Source organism: Sesamum indicum, linkage group LG3 (assembly GCF_026168435.1).
Source record: "Sesamum indicum cultivar Baizhima isolate 11 linkage group LG3, ASM2616843v1, whole genome shotgun sequence".
In the NCBI taxonomy this organism is placed as follows: domain Eukaryota; kingdom Viridiplantae; phylum Streptophyta; class Magnoliopsida; order Lamiales; family Pedaliaceae; genus Sesamum; species Sesamum indicum.
In genome coordinates this window covers 9,213,300-9,219,777 of record NC_142659.1, presented here as the reverse complement: position 1 = coordinate 9,219,777, position 6,478 = coordinate 9,213,300, and the positions used below count along the sequence as shown (strand labels likewise).

General features: G+C 31.9%; 1 long non-coding RNA gene across 1 annotated transcript; it reads left to right on the top strand.

Annotated features, from left to right (window-relative positions):
• The first annotated feature begins 3,700 nt into the window (after positions 1-3,700).
• Positions 3,701-5,339, top strand: LOC148788657 (uncharacterized). The gene is made up of 3 exons (XR_016064961.1): positions 3,701-3,796; positions 4,308-4,374; positions 5,154-5,339. It is a non-coding gene; the product is annotated as an uncharacterized LOC148788657 (long non-coding RNA).
• Positions 5,340-6,478: the final 1,139 nt, after the last annotated feature.

Here is a 6,478-nt window from a genome sequence, read left to right as displayed (position 1 = left end):
CTATGTAATATTTTCTATATTTCTTCAATAAAAAGTTAGGCTTCTATTCAACTTGTTTATCCAAAATTCTATTAAGTCCCCATATTAGAGTCCCTTTCACGCCCTAAGGTAGGAAACGAAATAGGATTGTGCTGTTTGTTGTTGAATAAGCGAAGTACCTGTGAACCATCTGCTGTGGTAGTGTGGTTGGAAAAAATTTATAAAATCGAGGACTTGGAATACCCGGGAACAAGGCGGTCGAAAAACAAGTATGAATTCATGTGGGCTTAAATTATTTTAGAAGCATGTTAGGCCAAACTTGGAGCATGAAAGAGGCTAGGGTTAATTTTTTGCTAGAAGGGAAAAATGGTCCTAAAATGGGCTGAAGGACCAAAATTGCGAATATTTGAAAGATACAGGACCAAAATTGCCACCGTAAAAGTTAGAGGACCAAATTTGTCATATCCCTATACATATAGGATGAAAACTGCAATATTACCTCATTTTAATTTAAAATATATATAATTTCATACTATTAAAATATATATATAATATATATAATTATAATTTATAAAATAAATTAAAATAATAATTATAAACCCCACCCCCAGCCTCACACCCCCCCGCCTTCCCCCCTACCCGCCATCCCGTCGTCTTCCCCATTCTTCCCCCACCCTCTTCTTCCCCCCCCCCCTCTCACCTCCAACCCCCGTTTCTCTCTCCCGCCGCCCTTCTTGGGCGATAAAAGGGCGACGGCCATTGCCCAGGGGTGAGGTAGGCTCGGAGCCCTCTTCCTCCGCCGCCGCCACCGCAAATTTTTTTATAATTTAATTTAAATAATATTTAATTATTATTTTATTAAGTAATAAAATATTTTTTTATTGTTAATTAAAATATATAATATTTTAATTAAATTATTATTATACAATAATATTTTAACAAATTATTATAAAGATGCCTTGGGAGTCTCTGCATTTTTCTCCTTTTATATATATATATATATATATATATACCTTTAAGTAATTTAGAAAAATTGTTGTATAAGCACATCAATTTTGAAGATGGCCATTTAGAATATTAAATTTTAATTTTGAAAAATTTGAGGACTTTGGCTATCAAAGTCTCCCAAAATCATTGAAAATGATGATGTGGCATTCTTTATAGTTTTAGAATTTGGCTAAATTTGTTGACTAAGTCCCAAAAAAATTAAATCCTATACACAGGAGGCTTAAGAGCATGGAATCCTCCGAATACCATTATGATGTGGCCATCAAAGGAAAAAGGGGGGAGGGGAAGGGGGAGGGGGAGGCAGGCACCCTTTACCGAATTGTTGGCGGATTTTATCCATGTAACCCTCTTATCTCGTGGGGTTTATCCATTGGAAAGAGCCCTTATAGAATTGTTGGGAGATTTTATCCATGTCACCCTCCTATATTGGGGTTTTATCCACTTAAACCTCTTATGTGGTAAGAATTTAAAATTTTTGGAGTTTAATTAGCAAAAGCCCCAACCTTGAAACCCTAAAACATTCCACATCATCAGTTTTCGATTAATTTGGGGGACTCATAAATTATATAACAGTTAAATCTTAATTAATGTCCAAAATTGCCACCTTTGAAATTGAGTGTTATGATAATGCCACCCCTAATGTGCCCAACAAAAAATGCAATTTAGCCAAATGTATTAATAACAAATCTATCTATATCTATACTCTAAATAAAAGTTTGAATATCTCATGTGTTTATTTTCATTGTGAAAAGACAATCGACTAATTTTTTTAACAATAAATCAATATTAGTTGTAAAAGAATAAAATTATCTATCAAAAGAAGACTATTTAAGATTTGTAATACCTCTAAACTACTTGGACAATTATAAAGTGTATCCAACTAAAAAAAAAATCAATGTATAAGCAAATAATATTTCTACTTAATTAATTTATTAAAAAAATCAAAAAATATTAATTTACTAGGGTACAACAAAATTTAAAATGAATAGCATCAAAATAATATATAAAAGGAAACCAAAATTTTGGTCCTTTAATTTTGTCCCAATTATCTATATCTAGCATCAAAAAGTAGTAAATTTAGTTCGATTTAGGGTTCTTACTCAATTTTTTGATAATTTTTGCGGGAGTTTGCGACGTATCCTTTGGGATTTCCACACAGGTAATGAAATTGATGATGTGGCATGCACTTAATTATTGGAAATTTTTGTTGCTCATAGGTTCGAACCCTAATCAATTTAATTAAAATTTAATCTCTTTACCACTTATCTATAAGCCAACAACCAACTTGTATTTTGTAAGCTCAACCATTCTATATATAAAACCGATATATGTAGATGTATTTCAATATAAATTGATAATAATGTTACAATATATTAAATATTTATAGACAACTAATATGTTGTATTATTTTTTTTGTTAAAAAATTATACCTAAAAATATCGAGATTCTAGCCGAAAGAATATATTTTTGTACTTTGAAAATCAATGTATTGTTTTTATTGCTAATATTTATATACTATTTTATATTATTATTCTTATTTTATAAATTTATTATTTCTTATTGTATGCTTAAAAATATTTATAAATCTGTATTAAATTAATAAATATGTTAGCAAACACTATATATTATGTATTTTAAAGAATAATGTATTACTTTATTACTTTTTAATGCTAAAATTTATATATTTTATATAATTATTTATTTTATAAATTTATTTTTACATATAGTAAGTTTTGAATTATTTATAAACCTTTACGAAATTAATAGATGTGTTAGAAGAAAAATATATCTATATATTTTAGAAAATAATGTATTATTTTTAACGCAAAATTATAAAATTAGTCCCGTAAGTATTGGGGGTGGCAAAATTTGTCTAGTAACTGTAAGAATGTCAATATTGGTCCTTTATGATTGAAATTTATAGCAATTTTGGTCCTTCCGGTCAAAAGTGATCGAAAATTATCAAATCAAATTAGGGCTTAGGGTTTCGGTGACAAATGAACATAACGTGGCAAAGAATGGTCAACTAACACAAATACCACCATATCATAGTCGGTCGCCAGAATTGTTTTTGCGACAAGTCTTCAACCACTCGCACCATCACTAAACTAGTCGTCTAACAATGATTCTAACCCTACTGCATGCTTTTTAGTTGGGGTTCGAATGTGCCCCCAGTTGCTAATTATAGTCTTTTCCTAAAATCTAGATTTATTTTCTCTCTCATCAAAATTCACCGCCGTTTGATTTACCCACTGTTCGATACCATCACCAATCAACTACCCATCCTCCGGCGAGTTGAATGCACCCAGTGTGACGCCCCAAATATTATAATACATAATTGTATGATCAATTTAATGAATTTTCGTAAAATTTAGTTAATTAGCCACTAAATTATGGTTCATAATTGGAATATAATAAAACTTAAACGAATTCAATTGGAGTTCGTTATAATATTTGGGGACAACTTATATTAATTAAGAAAATTTAGGAGGGACGTGATGTGTTTTTTGCTAAAAGTCTAATGAAAAAATACAATAATAATATATAATAATACTATTATGTATAAATATTAGTAAATTATATGTATATATTAGTATATGTATATATATCTTAGTAAATAATGTACATATTTAGTAAATAATAATACATATATATATATATAAAAAGAAAAGAGAGTGAGAGAATTGAGAGTGGGAAGTGGGGGCCACCTCCCACCGCCTCACTCTCTCATTCTCATTATTTTTCTGTCTTGGTACATAACACACAACACACACACACTTTCAGCAAGAAGAAAGAGAAAGGAACAGAGGTACGAATTATAATTATAATTTTTGTTAATTTATATAATTATAGTATTTAATTAGCTCGTTTATTAAATGTTATTTATATTGAGCGATGTACTATTTAATCGTAATATTTTACGAGTTTGGCTATTTAAAATAGTGTCGAATTAAATATCAAATTTAATATAAAAATGATATCATCGGTTAATTAGATTATTAAATTCATTAGATTTGAATATTGTTATAGCCAATTTATACAATTCCATCGGAGTTATTAACCAAACACGCAATTGTATATATTATTGTTTAATTAAATTGTATAGTAGCGAGAAATTGATAGAAAATTCATAAAAATATTCTGAAAATTATATTTAATAAATGGTATCTTAATAAAGAGGAAAACGAAGATTTGTACTTCGATAGAAATGGAATATTAAAGAATTATTAGAAATTGTACGCAATAATATTTAATATTGTATTTAAAAGAAATTACGATATTCTCGATATATTAATTGTATGTGGTATAACTCATTATAGGATACGGTGGTAAGGTGGAAGGATTGACAATTACCGATCGAGTAGATAAAAACGTTGTGAAGTTGAGGTAAGTAAATAATTAGTATTATCTATATATGTCCCCTTTATTTGTGGCTTTACTATTATATAAATTTGTGGTTCATGGTGACGTTGATTTATCTGAAAGTATATGAGTGATGAAATGATTTGATTGATTGACGATATTGTGTACGTAGAATGAGGAAATGCGTTGAAATATTATGTTTGTTGTTTGATGTGTTGTGGATGTCTGAAAATGAGAATATATGGATATACTGTTTTACATTATTAGTTGCTTACAAGAATGGTGCTATGTGAAAATGAAGGAGTGGTGGAAATTGAATTTATATTGTGGCGTGAATACCCGTTGACGTGTTAAAAAGCCTATAAGGCGAAATGAATGAAAAGAACTTTGATGCGATATGAGAAAGAAATGAAATGAAAAGAGCTTTGATGCGATATGAAAAAGATGTGATGTGAAAACAGCTATGATGCAAAATAAAAGAGCTATGATGCGAAATGAGATTGATGATCCGGCTGTCAAGGGGATTCACTTAAATTTATATAACGGTGAGATTGAGTTGAAGGGAAAAACACGATATCACCTTCTGGTAAGCAAACCAGGAAAAAGAAAGTTTAATTGATTATTTTATTGTGAGATAGCTATGTGGTGTACTACAATTGATTATGTTGGAGTTAAATTGACTGTAATCCATGCATGTTGCCTACTTGTCCTGTTTGGTCTGTGTTTGATATACATATATAGATACGGCTGATTATTTACTTACTGAGTGGCAGGCTCATCCCTCTGTTGATATTTTCTTTCAGGAGTAGACTTTGAGGTGTTTGACTGTTGAAGATTAGGTCTACGCGCTATACTCAAGCAGGTCGGGCCAGTATGCTGTTTTCTCCTCGTTGTCAGTTAGAGTACAGATCATATTTTGTTGTATACAGGGAATGTAAGCATGGAGATTACTTGTGGTGTTTGATATGTATATATATAATGTCGTGAGTTGATAATACCTATTATGACGTGTTGGGATTATGTATGCAAATTGATTAGATGATTGTGTGCAAATGTATATATATGAACACAGGGATTACTATAACTATGACGTTTAGGGTAGATATAACTCTTGTAACCAAGGGGCTGCTACATTAGGTGGTATCAGAGCAGGGATTAGATTCCCTAGGGATAGTAGATGAAAATATAATATTATACGTAAGATGTATATACTAGAAAACTACTCACATGTGTGCATTTCATATAGGATGGAAGAGCCAAAGGAAAATGCTGCTGACCCAACTGAGTCATTAGAGTCTGTGCAGGGTCATGATTCAAGATCAAAACATCAGGGGTTAGAATCTCAAAATAGAAATGTTCCACAACTAGAAATAAATCCCTTTATGCAACAGTTCCTAAAAATGATGCAGAGGATGGCTCCACGGCCACCATCACAGTCACAGGATGTAGTTATTGACAAGAATTACGAAATAATGAGGAGACAGGGGGCGAAGGTATTTGCCGGTACAACTGATCCTGCTGAAGCAGAGGAATGGCTGAGAAACACGGAAAGGGTGTTGGACAGAATCGAGTGTACTTCTGAGCAAAAGTTGAGGTATGCAGTGTCCTTACTAGAGAAAGATGCCTTAGATTGGTGGGAAACAGTCCCAGGGAGCAGGAACCGACCAGCTACTTTGACGTGGAATGACTTTTTGAAAGAATTTGCTGACAAATATACTCCACCAGTCTACAGAAATCGTAAAATAGTTGAATTCCTGGAATTAAAGCAAATAAGTTATCTGTTGCTGAATATGAACTACAATTTGTGAGATTGTCAAAATATGCCCCAGAAAAAGTGAGCACCAATGAATTGAGAAGAGACATATTTGAAAGGGGGTTGAGACTTGAGATACGGGAGAAAATAGCAATCAAACCTCCGAGTTATGGTGCGCTGCTAGAAGCGGCACTGAGGGCAGAAGAGACATCCATTGAAAGGAGTTCAACTGAAGCTAAACGAAAGAAATTAATAGGTAACCTAAATCCTACAGTGGGACAGAGTGGTGCATTTTCTTTTAGGGGCTCTCGTCCGCAGAGAGGTTGGTTCAGAGGCAGAGGAGTAGGTCAGACTAGCAAGTCTTCTTTAGTATTT